We start from the raw sequence: 14,387 nt of genomic DNA on the forward strand, positions 1-14,387 counted from the left end.
TATTTAATTAGACAAGACCATTTTAGGTGTCTATAGTGCTAGTGATGGAGACAGTGTGGTAGTGTTGTCAGCTGTGGAGACAATGTGGTGGTATTGCCGGTGGTGGAGATGATACTAGCGACTGAGACGATGGTGGTGTTGCCAGTGGTGGAGATGGTGTTGGTGGTGGTGGTGTTTCTAATGGTGGAGATGGTGCTAGTGGTAGAGACGATGGTGAAGTTGTTACTCAAGGTGGAGGATTATGTATGGTAAGAAGGATGCGAAGGACGAGGAGGAAGACATGTGTTAGTGTCGGGGATGAGGCCTCTTGTTTGTGGCCTCACCTAGAGCTAGGGCTAGGCTACAAATCCTAGCACTTCATTGATAAAAAAAGTCATGTTCTTATATTGTATAAATTGTTTTATAGAACCATTGGATCCACGAGGCATTAGAATTGAGGATTAACATAAAATTTAGTCTATTTTGGACACTTTAAAAAATACAAAAAAAAATTGGTCCCTTGATTGTATGATCTCAAGGTCTTTGAGTTTGCATAGTTGAACAAATTGTTTTTTAAAATGATGAGAAATTATTACAAAAATCAATATACTAAAGTTTGGGGGTCCCCAAAACCCCCCAAGCCTATGACAACAAACACTACCAATAGAGTACTTGTTTCTAATCAATGAGCATCAATACTCAATTTCAGTGGGTTAATCCCTGATTGGCTAGGGGATGAGACATTGCCCTAGCTAGGTTGTGATATTTAAAGAAAACTTAAAATGCTCTCAAAACCTTTTTTAGATTTACGGTCAAACCCTTCACCCATGTGTTGCGACCGGGACACCACATGTGTGTTGTTGCTTATGCTAGAATTGTACAAAACCATACAACCCCTTTGCACTTTAGACCCTAATGGAGTAGTGTTTTTTTTAAGGGCATAAATTTCACCCACAATGTTATATCTTTGAATTTTGAAAGTAAAAAAATCTCTCGAAGAACTACATAGTGGTATAGGTTTTCCTTCTATATTTACTAGTTGTGCCAATTTTTGGTGCCATGAATTTAGGCATTTCTTTGGAACATTATTTTAGTCACGAGTTTCATGTACATAATCAATTTTTCAATTTTGAATAGTCAATGTAAAGTATTTACAACATAATACATAGTGGATTAGCTTACCTTTTTTCTTGGATGAGTAGAGATAGTATTGTACTTTTTTAATTGCTTGTTTGGGGTGTGATTCAGTGAGCATATGAACAAGTCAAGAGACAAATTTTGAGGGACTGCATGTTTTTTATGAGATCTAGACGATGGTACAATAGATTCCTAGATTTGGTGCTTTTTGATATAGGTTTACAAGAGTTTTCATAATTTGGACTTTGATGGTGATAGATATGTAGGTTGTCTTTTGGTTTAAGGACATGAATTGACATGCATAAAGACTTGGAATCTTTCTATAGTGATAGTTGAGTATAAATATAGTCTTGGTGATGATTATGGTGTCATGGATATTCATGTGCATTTGAGATTTGACATGACATGATCATGCATGTGATTGATTTGTGATGGCGTGGTTCAATTTTAGAAGGTTTATCTTACCCCATAGATGCTTATTTGGTTCCTTGACTATATAACTTGATTGTGAATTCCTTTAGGAAATTGGATATGCAAATGAAATGGTGTTTGAGTCTTGAGATCTATATGTTAACTTTTTTGTCATCTCCATTTTCAATTTATTGATGTGATGATGAGTTTGCATGTTTCATTGGTTTGGCATAGTTGGGTTATGCAATTTGTGGATTATCTACCCATTGGTTGCAACGTGATAACTTGAATATGAATTGTCCATATCTATGAGATGGATTCAATGTTTATGCAAAAAAATTACTTGGCCCCGTCTATGGTCATTTGTGCATTGATATATTGTAGATGAAAGGATGGAGGATGGTTAGAGTGTGCTAGATAGTTAGTTGTTGAGATTTGTAGCTTGCTTATCGCAATATCATGGATAGCTTGGTTACACATTTTAGTGAGAGATTTTAATGCTTGTGTTTTGTTGGTGTGGTATTGATCCCTAATGTTTTGGTCATGGTTGTATCTTCTTTTCTTGGAGATCTTGGTTCTAGTTTATTCTCTCGAACTATTGGTATTGTGATTGAGTGTGTGTTGACCATGACTGATTTTCTTTTAGGAGACGAATATAATGATTCTTAAATAGATTAGTGTCATGGGTCAATAGAATCTTTGGTAGTGATATGAATTCATCATTTGATGATGGATGATCGCGTACAATGGTTGTTGGTATCATGGAGCTCTTTGATATCATTTGTTGCACCGAGATATCATTGATATTTTAGGTTTTATTGACAAGAGATGGTTATCTTCACGTGATTTGAGATGTTGAAATCTTAGTTAAAACGATGAACTCCACTCTTGCAATCTTTGGTTGATGTGTCAAATTTACGACTTGTTATTTTCAATAAGTGATTTGTATTTATGATATGGTCGTTATTATTTATTTATTAAATTTTGATTCTAGAATAGAATTTTGTCATGATAAAAGTTCTCTTAGGAGAAATATATAACAATTACTATTTATAATAAGTTTGGTTATCCAAAAATAGTAAATTAGAACCCACGAATATACCAAGAAAGTTTTCTATTCAAGTCAAAGTGGTAAAATAAGAATTAATTACAAATATTAAATATTGTTTGAAATAATATACATGCCAAAAAGTTATCTTTGGTTAAGTAAAGATAATATTTGGTTGTTGGAAGGTTGTTAGAACTAGAAGACAAAGTTGGACAAGTGACAATTTGGAATAAGAATGTTAGAAGGTTATGGATGAATGGTAAAAGGAGTTACAAATTTGGCATGCAAGCATATTTTGGGAGCCCAAAGTGGTGTTTGAATATATTTTCTATATATCTGCATTTTGGCTTACATTTGATTTGTTCTATTTCATCATTTCAATATGCTTATATTATTTTCATTCTAAAACTAATAAACCAATGAAGGTGTGATATTCCAAGCTAATAAAACAAGAATATTTGAGGCTTGCAAGTAGTGTATCTAAGCGTCTCTAGAGATATTCCTAACTAGGTGTTGCAAATTTGCTTCAAGAGCTTCATTGTTTTGTGTTTTTAAAAGTGTTTGTATGAGTTTCAATGTGATTTTGTATTTAGTTTAGTTATAGATTGTTTGTTGTTGCTAGAAGAATATTTATAATGTATTTGTTTTTTTGAGAAGCTATATTTCATATTTATTTCTTTTATGAACTCACGCTTGTGATTTGGAGAGTTTGTGTGAGGGTTTCAGTGGGTATATGGTGTATTTGAGCTTCATATTTGGAGTCTATTTGTAATGCTTTTGTGGTAGATATTGGGATTATTATCAAAATTATTTTGTGAGGAATATATTACCAAAATTATTTTAAAATAATTTTGTGTTTCCATTGAGATTCAAAGTATTAAGTGGTATTTTGGTACAATTTTTAATATGTTTGATTTCATCGTTATTTGTAATTTACAAATATGAGTTGGTTTATAGTTTATGTTTCAAATATGATATAAAATTGTAGCGATGGTTATTATAGTGGTATTAGAGTTGTGATATTTCCATCCCGATGGTTTTTGTGTGGTTGATGCTTTTTAGTGATAGGGAGGTCAGATAACTAAGGCGGGAGCAAAATAAATTTTTAGTAGAAAACTTTATTCCTCAATAGACAACTATAACAAAAGAAGGAAGGGGAAAGCAAAAAAAGGATGAATATAAGTATATAAGTTCTTTGCAACTATGGATAAGTTGGCATTTTCTATGGAACAAATGTGGTCGCAACAAAAGAAGAAGGGTACTAAAGATAATGGATTAGTAGGAAGTAACTCTAAAATTAGGAGATCAACTCTTAATTCGAAGACAACCAAAGATATCTTCCTATATGATAATGAAGGAGAAGGATTTGCCCCTGATATCTCAATAGAAACATCTTCAGTTGAAGTAGCTACAAAATTGTATGAGGATTAAGCCAAACAATTTGGATCCTTTAAAGCAATTGTTCCATTTGAGAAATTTAAGGAGATTCGTGAAAAGGACCAGAGGAGGGGAGAACAAGATTAGAGTGGGAAAGAGATCAAGAGAAATTTAAATAAACTTTCAACTCCCACCTTTGATGGGTTCTACAGAATCTCTGCTAGAGCATGGCTACAAAATTTGCAGACCTTTTTCATCCTCGGTCCCATGAAAGAGTGGGATTCCATTCAGTATGCCACATTGAATCTTGAAGGAGTTGCTTATGATTGGTGGTACCATGGTATGACCAATCGAGGTCATAAATAGGTAAATTATTTTGATGATTTTAATCAGAGATTGTTAGATAGATTTGAGCTCAAAGATGAAGAGGAGTATTTTAAAGAATTGTCTAGATTGAAGTAAACAAACTCTCTCAATGAGTAGGTTGACAATTTTCGGAATATTGTTGTCATGGTGTCTAACATGTCAGTAAAGAGGATTGTATACCTCTTTATTGAAGGTCTTGAAGAACCTATAAGGGGTATGCTTAAGGATTTTTCACCCTCCACCTTGTAGGAATCAATTAAAAGAAGTTTGCAGCTCAATTTGTCTATGCGAAAGAAATATTCTTTCTATCAATCCAAGCCACCAAAGCTTTGGAAATATAAATGGAATTTTAAGAAAAAAGGTTCCTTCAATCCCTCCACCAAATAATGTTCCAAGCAATACCACTAAGAATATGGATGAAGTGACCGAGTTCAAGCTCTAAAGGAAGAAGCTTTGTTTCACTCGTAGAGAGCCATGGGTTCCGGGGCACCAATGATTTGGTAAGGGAAAATTTTATTTCATTAAAGTTGTTTCAGATTCTAACATTGATGATAATGAAGATTTCCACGATAATAAGGAAGAGGTGGAAGTAGAAGAAGAAAAATAAATAAAGAGAGACACTATAAGAACCCTACTTGGAGCACCTAGATATCATCCATTTAGAGTCCAAGGAGTTGTAACTAGTCAAAGAAAAATCATTCTCATTGATAGTGGTGCAACCCACAACTTCATAGATAAGGGCTACGTGCTCAAAAGAGGATTGAAGACTAAAGAGTTTGAAGGTTTCAATGTCGTTGTTGTTGATGGTTTCATCACACCTTACACCCGAGTAGTTCAACAAACCAAAATGACATGGGTGATGACAAGCTATGTGATGATTTTTATGTGGTAGGAATTGGAGAGATTGGCACTCTCTTGGGATTTCAATGGTTTCACTCCATTGGAGGATACTATACGAACCACCAAACTCCGGAGTTCAAATTTCACTCCAATGGGAAAGAGATTTTGGTAAGAGGCTTATCAAATTGATCTCTTAAAGTGGTTCCAGCCAAGAGGCTATAAATGACTTTTCAAAAAGGACAAGTAGCATGGGTAGTAGAAATTTTGGTCCACTTCACAAGTTTTTCTAAGAAACAAGGTAAAAATCATTTTGAAATTCAATCAATTCTTGATAAGCAGTCTTGTTTTCAATGATTTACCCCTAGGGTTACCTCCTAATAGGGGATTTGAGCATAGAATTAAATTAGAACAAGGTGTCAAACCTATTATTACAACTCATTACTGTCATCCAAGTGGTTACAAGGAGGAAATAGAGAAGACTATCAAAGAAATTGTTTATATGGCCCTCATAAGGCGAAGCTCCAGCCCATTTGTTGCATCAATGGTTCTAGTGAAAATAAGGATAAAACAATAAGGATGTGCATAGATTACAAAGCATTTAACAAGAATACCATTCAAAATATATACCCTATCTTGAGGATAGATGAACTCATTGATGAAGTACATGGAGCAATTTATTTTTCAAAGATTGATTTAAGGTAAGGATACCACCAAATCTGCATGAGGAAAGAGGATATGGAGAACACCAATTTCTGATGCCACCATGGACATTTTGAATTCCTTGTCATGTGCTTTAGATCACAAATGCATCAATGAATTTCTAATATTGCATGAATAAGGTATTTTGTAGAAAACTTAAAAAATTTGTTCTACCATTCTCTGATGATATATTGATTTACAATAAAAATTGGAAAGAGCATCTAGAACCCTTGGATACAATTTTGGGCATCTTAGAGAAGTAATCCTTTTTTACCAAGTTATCAAAATGTGATTTTAGGTTGACTAAAATCTTATGCTTTTGACATGTCATAAGTTCTGAAGCAGTGCAGGTTGATCAATAAAAGATTCCGACAATCCTAGATTAGCCTCCACCAACCAATCTTACTCAATTAAGAGGATTATTTTGGTTGTGTAGTTACTATAGAAGATTTGTTAAAGGTTTCTCTTAGCTTGCTACCCCTTTTACTTATTTAACCATGAAAGGAGCTTTTGCATGGATTGAAGAGGCTCAAAGAATATTTGAAAAACTCAAGGAGGTAATAAGTTCATGTCCCATGCTTGCTATTCCTAATTTTTCTCCTCCATTTTTTGTTGAGTGTGATGCTTATGGGAAGGTTTTGGAGTTGTTTTTTTCAAAAAGGACACCCAGTAGATTTTGAGAGTAGGAAACTAAGCAAGTTGGAAAAAAGGTACTCCATCTGTGACAATGAAATGTTGGCAATTATGTATGCACTTGACAAGTTTAGGCAATTTATTGTACACAAAAAGTTCATGGTTAGGACTGATCACAATAGTCTTAAATAATTTCATAACCAAAAGGATTTGAATGATCATCAAAAGATTTAGGTTAGTATGCTGCAAGAATATGACTTTATATCGAGTATGTTAAAGGGAAGAAAGATGTAGTTGTTGATGCCCTTTCTAGAAAGCTTACATTGTGCTCTCTTTCCACCATTAATGCTAATTGGAGGAATTCCATGTAATCCATGAGTATGCTAATGATTATTTTGCTTCTAAAAATTTGGGAGAAAAGATGGAAGATGAAAAATACACTATTATTGAGGTGTTTGTTTCCAAAGTGAAGGAAAAGATATTGAGAGCTTTGGGTGGTTGCGAGAAGTTGAGTCCCACTTTTGGGCAAAAAGTGGAAATGTTTTCCCTATTTTTCAAATTTTATGTCGATGGATTTCAAAATTTGAGGCACTTAGAAATTGAATCTGAAAAAACTTCACTAATAGAAAATGTAGTATTCAGAGTCTAATTTTCAAATATGTAATTTATTTCAATACCCACATGGTAGAAATTGCTTTTTAGTAGGCATGTTTAAAAACCACTTTTTCAAAATGCCTGTTTCAGGACCATACCACACGTGTACGACCACCATATTTTGACGTAAATAAATGAATTTTTACAAATCCTTTTGGGAAAGGATACCTATGACACCAAATATTGATGAGGATATTTTTTCTTATTTTTTATTGAATACATATTTTTTTATTAATTTTTAATTGACTATAAAGTACATTTTAAAAACATCTGGTGTACGACCACCATAATTTGATGAAAATTTCATATATATATATATTCAAAAGAATTGTATATAGATTGATGTCATATAATTTATTTTCCAAAAAACCTAAAAAAAAAGTTATTAAAGTTTTACTGAAACTCACTATTTTACATTTAGGTACCACTTTTGATTAATAAATAATGCAAAAATAGTAAAAATAATCATATCACTATGAAATTTACCTTTTTTTAATCAGGACTGAGAAATCTAATGGGTTTTCATTCATCAAAAATTATGATCAAGAAGACTTTCAAAAAATTACGGCAAGGCAGAAATCTGGTATTCTAGTGCCTTAGCCATTTTTTGGAGGTCCAATCATAGGCTTGGTCCCACCAAGCCTAACCTGAAGCCAAAACTGAGGCATAGGTGTGTTTCCCGCTCCATATTTTATGAAACATGCGCTTGTTATTTAAAATTCAAAAAACATGCACTCGTTTTGAAATTTGTAGCATTTTAAGAAATGTGTATCGGTTTTTAGAAACGTGCTAAAAACGTGTACCCGTTTCTAAAAATCGTGCACCCGTTTCTCTACGGTAGCCTGATCCTAAATGGGCACCCATTTTTCAAAACATGCACCTGTTTTAATTTTATGGGCTGGGGCCCCGAAGCTAAACGGGTATTCGTTTCTTAAAAAATGGGCACTCGTTTCTAGTGGCAAACCTTTTTTCTCACAAACTTCCGCGGAATTGGGACCCAACTTCTTGCACCCACCCCTTTCCATGATACACCCTTGGCTAGTAATCAAGGGTATTATAAATGTCAATATAGGCAAATCTGAGAGAGGTTTGATTGGAATTGAATGGAATAAGATATACTTAGCCACATAAGAGAATGCATAGTTTGTCAGTTGAACAAGGGTGAGCATAATTTTTTTATGGGATCACTTCAACCTGTTCCAATTCTTTAGTGTAAGTGGGAAAGCATCTCCATGGACTTCATCACATGTTTTCCTAAAGTTAGAGGTAAATATTTCTTATTTGTGGTGGTTGATAGGCTGTCAAAATATGTACATTTTCTCCCTATTACAATAGAATCTAAAGCTTCCCAAGTAGTAGAGTTGATTTTCAAAGAAATTTCTAGATTGTATGGTTTGCTAAGAAACATAGTCAGTGATAGAGACAATATAGTTCTTAGTAATTTTTGGAGGGAACTTTTTGATTTGACAGGCACAAAACTCACTCCCAACACAAGCTATCATCCACAAATGAATGGGAAAACATAATTGTTACCAAATGAATAGAAGGATGTTTGAGGAATTATGTTTATAATCAGAAAAAGTGCTTCGGTAAAATGGTTCAATTTAGGAGGATATTTTTATAATACCTCCTATCACATGTCGATTAATATGTCTCCTTTTCAATCTTTCTATGATTATGGTGTACTCTCTTTTACTAATTTGTTGTTTTCAAATAGTAGAGCTCTTGTATTCAATGAATTTGTATAACAAAGTCCAGAGATTTTGAGGTTCATCAAAGATAACTTGCTTTATGCATATAATCAACATAAAGTGTATGAAGATAAGAAGATGATGGAGAGAGTTTTTGAGGTGGGAGATTTATTTTTTGTAATATTGCATTCATATAAGAAAGGTTATTTGAAGAAAAGTAGTGCAAAAAAGCTCAAGCCCAGGTTTTATATACCATATAAGATCATCAAGAAAAAGATAAGGGAAGTAGGCTATAATTTAGAGCTTCCACTGGATTGCAAGATACACAATGTCTTCCATGTTTCATGTCTCAAGAAAGTGGTGGGACAACAAGTCGTGGTTTCACCTAGCTACCACCATTAGATGATGAGGGAAAGCTGATTTTGATGCTTGAGGAGGTTTTGGAGACAAGAGAAAAGAAGCTAAGAAACATGAATATTATAGAGCACCTAATTAGATGGAAGGATTTGCTAATCGAAGATGCAATATGAGAGGGGTCAGAAATCCTCAACCATCCAAATCTTCACTACTCGAGGAAAATAAATCTTTGGGAGGGAGGACTTATCATGTCCCCCTTCTAAAAATAGTAATTACTATTTATAGTAAGTCTAGTTATCCAAAAATAGTAAATTAGAACCTACAAAAAATTTGAGAAAGTTTTCTATTCAAGTCAAAGTGGTAAAATAAGAATTAATGACAAATATTAAATATCATTTGAAATAATAGACATGCCAAAAGTTGGCATAGGTTAGGTAAAGAGAATCTTGGTTGTTAAAAGGTTATTGGAGGTAGAAGAAAAAGTTGGACAAGTGGCATTTTAGAAGAAGAACGTTAGAAGGTAATGGATAAATGGCAAAAGGAGATACAAACTTGGCATGGAAGCATATTTTGGGAATCCAAATTGTTGTTTGAATGTGTTTGTTATATATTTAGATTTTTGTTTGCATTTGATTCATTCTATTTTGTCATTTCAATAGGTTTATGCTATTTTCCTTCCGAGGTTGATAAACCAATGAAGATGTGATCTTCCAGATTGATAAACCAATAATCTTTTAGGCTTATTGGTAGCGTGTCTAAGGGTCTTCATTGACAATCTCAGCTAGGGGTTGTAGTTATGCTTCAAGAGCTTCATTATTATGTGTTGTTTAAGGCGTTTGTATTAGTTTCAATGTGGTTTTATATTTAGTTTAATTCCAAATTGTTTGTTGTTGCTAGAAACATATTTCATAATGTATTTATTGTTGTGAGATGCTATATTTCATATGTATTTCTATTGTAGACTTATGTTTGTGATTTTGAGAGTTTGTGTGAGGGTTCTAGTGAGTATATGGTGTATTTGAGCTCTATTTTTGGAGTATATTTGTAATGTTTTTGTGGCAGATATGTGAACTGTTATCAACAATAATTTGTGAGGAATTTATTGCCAAAATTGTATTAAAATCATCTATTTGTGTTTCCATTGAGATTTAGAGTGTTAATTGGTATTTTGGTGCAATTTTTGATATGCCTAATTTTACTGTTATTTATAATTTGTAAATATGGCTTGGCTTAGAGTTTATGTTTCAAATCTAATATAAATTGCAGCAAGGCTTATTACAATATCTCTAAAAGATCCATGTCATTGTATTACGCTTTAGCCACTCAAAGCCTATTTTGGAAAGTTTTGGGGACAAAGATGATCTCCATATCTTAAAAATTATATTTGAATATTAATATGTAAGGCTAAGACATATTCCCAATATTATTGGACTATCAATTGCATCGGTTTTTATAATTACTAAAAGATTAGTAGGCTAACTAGTATTTATTCGAAGGATGCTCCTTATTTTGTTGATTTATGTTAGAACTCTCTCAAACATCTATATTTATTTTACTCAAATAATTTCATTAGAAGATTGACTTTTAATTTTTCTCATATTCGATTAAGATGTTCTTTTATCATAGACATTAAAAAATAAACACTCTTATGCGTCTACTATACACATGGTGCAAAAAATATAACCTTTCCTTGCCGCTCTTCCTTAAGTGCCACTAGTTTTTCTATCTCATATTTGAGCTTATGAGAGATAACCCTTAGTTGAGCAATAAGGATCTTTACACTCTATTTGATTTCAATCATATATGTTCTTTCACAATGCTTGTAATATGGGTCAAACCATGCAACACATAATTGTCAATTCTTGCTTGTTTTCTTCGTCAACATCAATATTTTAAACTTTTCATTCACTTGGTTTTTTAATGTTTGTGTTAAGATTCAAGCATTTGTTTAGGTTGATGTCTAATCTATTCATCCTTTTGTGATGGTGTTTTATCCATGTTTTTTTCTTTCTGGGCAACTCTTCATCTCTTGTACTCCTAGGCTACCTTTTGATCTTCTTATTCTATTTTTGTTTTCAATAACATAGAAACTTATTCATAACAATTGCTTTTAAAGGAAAGTTCCCATCTTTGCAAGGATAATTTTATATGGTACTTAAGCCTTAATTATGAATTTGTTTGTGATTAGACACTTTTTGATCCTTTTTATTCGTACCCATTCTAAACTTGATGTTCCACTAGCGCATATCTCATAAACATATAACACCAGCAATACAACAAAGAAATCGAATAGGATCTTGTTGGTCTTTCAATTTCATTATTTTGCATTCTTGCATTCTTGCATAAAGAGCTCTCCATCCTCCTCACATCATTTTCCTCTTACATGTGTCCCAATCAAATCTGTTGTAAAAGTTAAGAGTTCAAGAGGCTAGTATTCTAACATCACTTTAAGAGAGTTTTCTTCCTTTTCAAAAAGAAAATCATAATTCTTGTTTTATCTATATTCACTTGCATCCCAACATCTTTATAAATGGGCTTTAGACCTAGAAATGATCTCTTAAACCTCAAGTTGTCTCTACCATTAAAATTAGATCATAACATAATTTACCTTTTGCTACATAATTGACCAAATAAATATACTCCTTACCACCCCAAAACTAAATTTATTTATGAAATCTTCTAACTTGTTACGCCAAGGGTGTATTACACTCACATAATGGATGCACAAATATGTGATAATAAAAACCAAAAGCATTAAATTTGATGTGTTTGTGACACTTAAATGCATGGAAAGTTGAAAAATCATTTTATTTATTTTCTCTTCTCAATTACCACTCACTCTAGTTTAACTATTAATCAATTTTGTCTATCTCCATCATACCTACGGTTAACTTTGTAATTATGTCAATCTAATATTATATTAATAATATAAAGATATAATAAATTCATGATAATAACTAGTCTTAATAATTTTTTTGCTTTGGTGAAGAGTTTAATAGAAATATAAAAATATAAAAAATAATAACCTTAATAATAATTAGATATTGATTACAATATCATAATATAATATTAATTTAATATAAATTACAATATAATAATATATTTTAATTTTTATGCGAAACAATGAACAAATATGATATCTTTCGACATACTTTACCTATATTTTTCTTAAGATAGATATACTAATAAAAAACTAACCTAAATAAAATAAAAAATTATAGTTATTTTCCTATTTAACACTCATATCAACCGTCATGTTTTGAGTACCCGTTCATGGGTTCATCCTTTGTGTGAGGTGAATGGGCCTAAGGAGGAAGTGTGATTTAAACCAGAGCGAGGGTGGATTAAAATCAACTTTGATGGGGCTTTTAGAGGTAACCCAGGTGTATCTGGGGCGTGATGCATTGCTCGTGATGCAGATGGGTTGATTCTTTTCAAAGGTGCAAAAAGACTACAAGATGGAACTAACAATAAAGCTGAGGTGCAGGCCGCTCTATTAGCAGTCGAATTGGCTGTTAATATTAAGGCTCTGAAAGTGCATTTGGAAGGCGACTCCACGGTAGTAGTGGATGCAATTATGAAAGGAGAAACCCTGAACTGGAGGCTAAACAAATTCATAGATTTGATTCGATCAAAATTAATTAATTTCCAAGATTTCCGTATTTCTCATATTAGAAGAGGAGGGAATGTTTTAGCGGATTGTTTATCCAAAGTGGCATACGAACTCGACAAATGGGTGACGAGGTGGTGGGGTTGAGATGATGACATAATACAATGACAAGTTTAAACGGTGGTACTGGACAGTACAAATGATCAAGATGAAGCGTGAGAGATGAGTGTTATTTCTCTGCTTGAGTGTCGAGGCCATCTCAACTGATATTGGCAATTAATGTTGAATATCTCTGCAACGATGACGAAAGCTGTGATATTTGCATTAATAGGCATAATGGAAATGATATCTCATTCAATGCGCCTTGTGAATGTCTTTCTAGGTCCAAGGAAGTGGTTTTTGATAGCGGGAGGTGGTTTTGTGGCTGGTGGACGCAATGGAGGCCAATTTTACATCGAGAACCTCCAAAATGATGCCTGCATTCCTGGGGTCGGTTTCAGAGAGACGGTTGATGACTATGTTCTGTTTGAAGGAACCTTTGTTCCTAAAGGCGGTTTAGTTAGTGTTGGGAGAAGAATTGGCAGTGATAGCTCATAGATATCGAACAAGGGCAGATATCTACTCCCTCATCATGGCGTGGAGGCTGGAATTAGATTCTTTGTGTGTGAAAGTTCGAAGGGTAATGAAAGCTATAGTTCCGTAGGAATATATTGATAATTTGGAGTCTCTACTAGAATGGCCGGTGCCAGGCTTGGGGTTTGATGTGGCCAAAGGTATTTCAGAACAACATCAAAAACTTAGGTGCAGACATTCGCATATCCCTTTCCTCAGACGACGTCAAGAGGTGAAGGCCAAGTTTCGAGAGATGGCGAGCAAAGGATGAGAGGCCCTGAAATTGTACGTGCAAATTATGGAAATAGAGGAGGTTATTAGGTAGGCCCGTGTGGAGGCAGGGGAGGAAGAAGAAGGTGGGAGGAGGCAACGCCCAATGACTAGACGCATGAGTGTGGAGTTGATGGACGACAATTCTCCCGAGCATTAGAGGTAGTAGGACAGGTGTAGAGGCAAATGCTGCGGTTGAGGGATGAGATGAATCTGGCTAGGCCCGAGTAGCTCTGTTTTTGTCTGCTTTGTTATAGTTTGTTTTAAATTTTGTGGGACACTTCAAATTTTCATATGTTTTTTCAACAATACAATACAAACTTGTTCTATTAGCTACTGTTGTTTAGTAATACTATAGAGAGCACCATTTTTTGAGCTTGAAAAATTGTATTTTGGCTGTAATTTGGATGTAGGATGGTGTTGGTGGTCTTTTGGAGGGTGGTTTTGAATTTGGTTTTGTAGGGTGGCTTAGTGGTTTTAGATGGGAGTTGGGGTGGTTTGACATTTGAAATAATCCATGTGAACAATGTAATGCTTTTTTATAAGATAATAAGATAAAACATATTACCGATAAAAAAAAAGAAGCTCCTTATGTTTTAAGTTTTTACCTTCATCATACAATATTTGTGAGTTTTTACCTTCATCATACAATATTTGTTGTTCTCTAGTGTAAAGTAGTAGTATGATATAACTTTTCAATAAA

The sequence above is a fragment of the Cryptomeria japonica genome, chromosome 6, assembly GCF_030272615.1.
Source record: "Cryptomeria japonica chromosome 6, Sugi_1.0, whole genome shotgun sequence".
In the NCBI taxonomy this organism is placed as follows: Eukaryota; Viridiplantae; Streptophyta; class Pinopsida; order Cupressales; family Cupressaceae; genus Cryptomeria; species Cryptomeria japonica.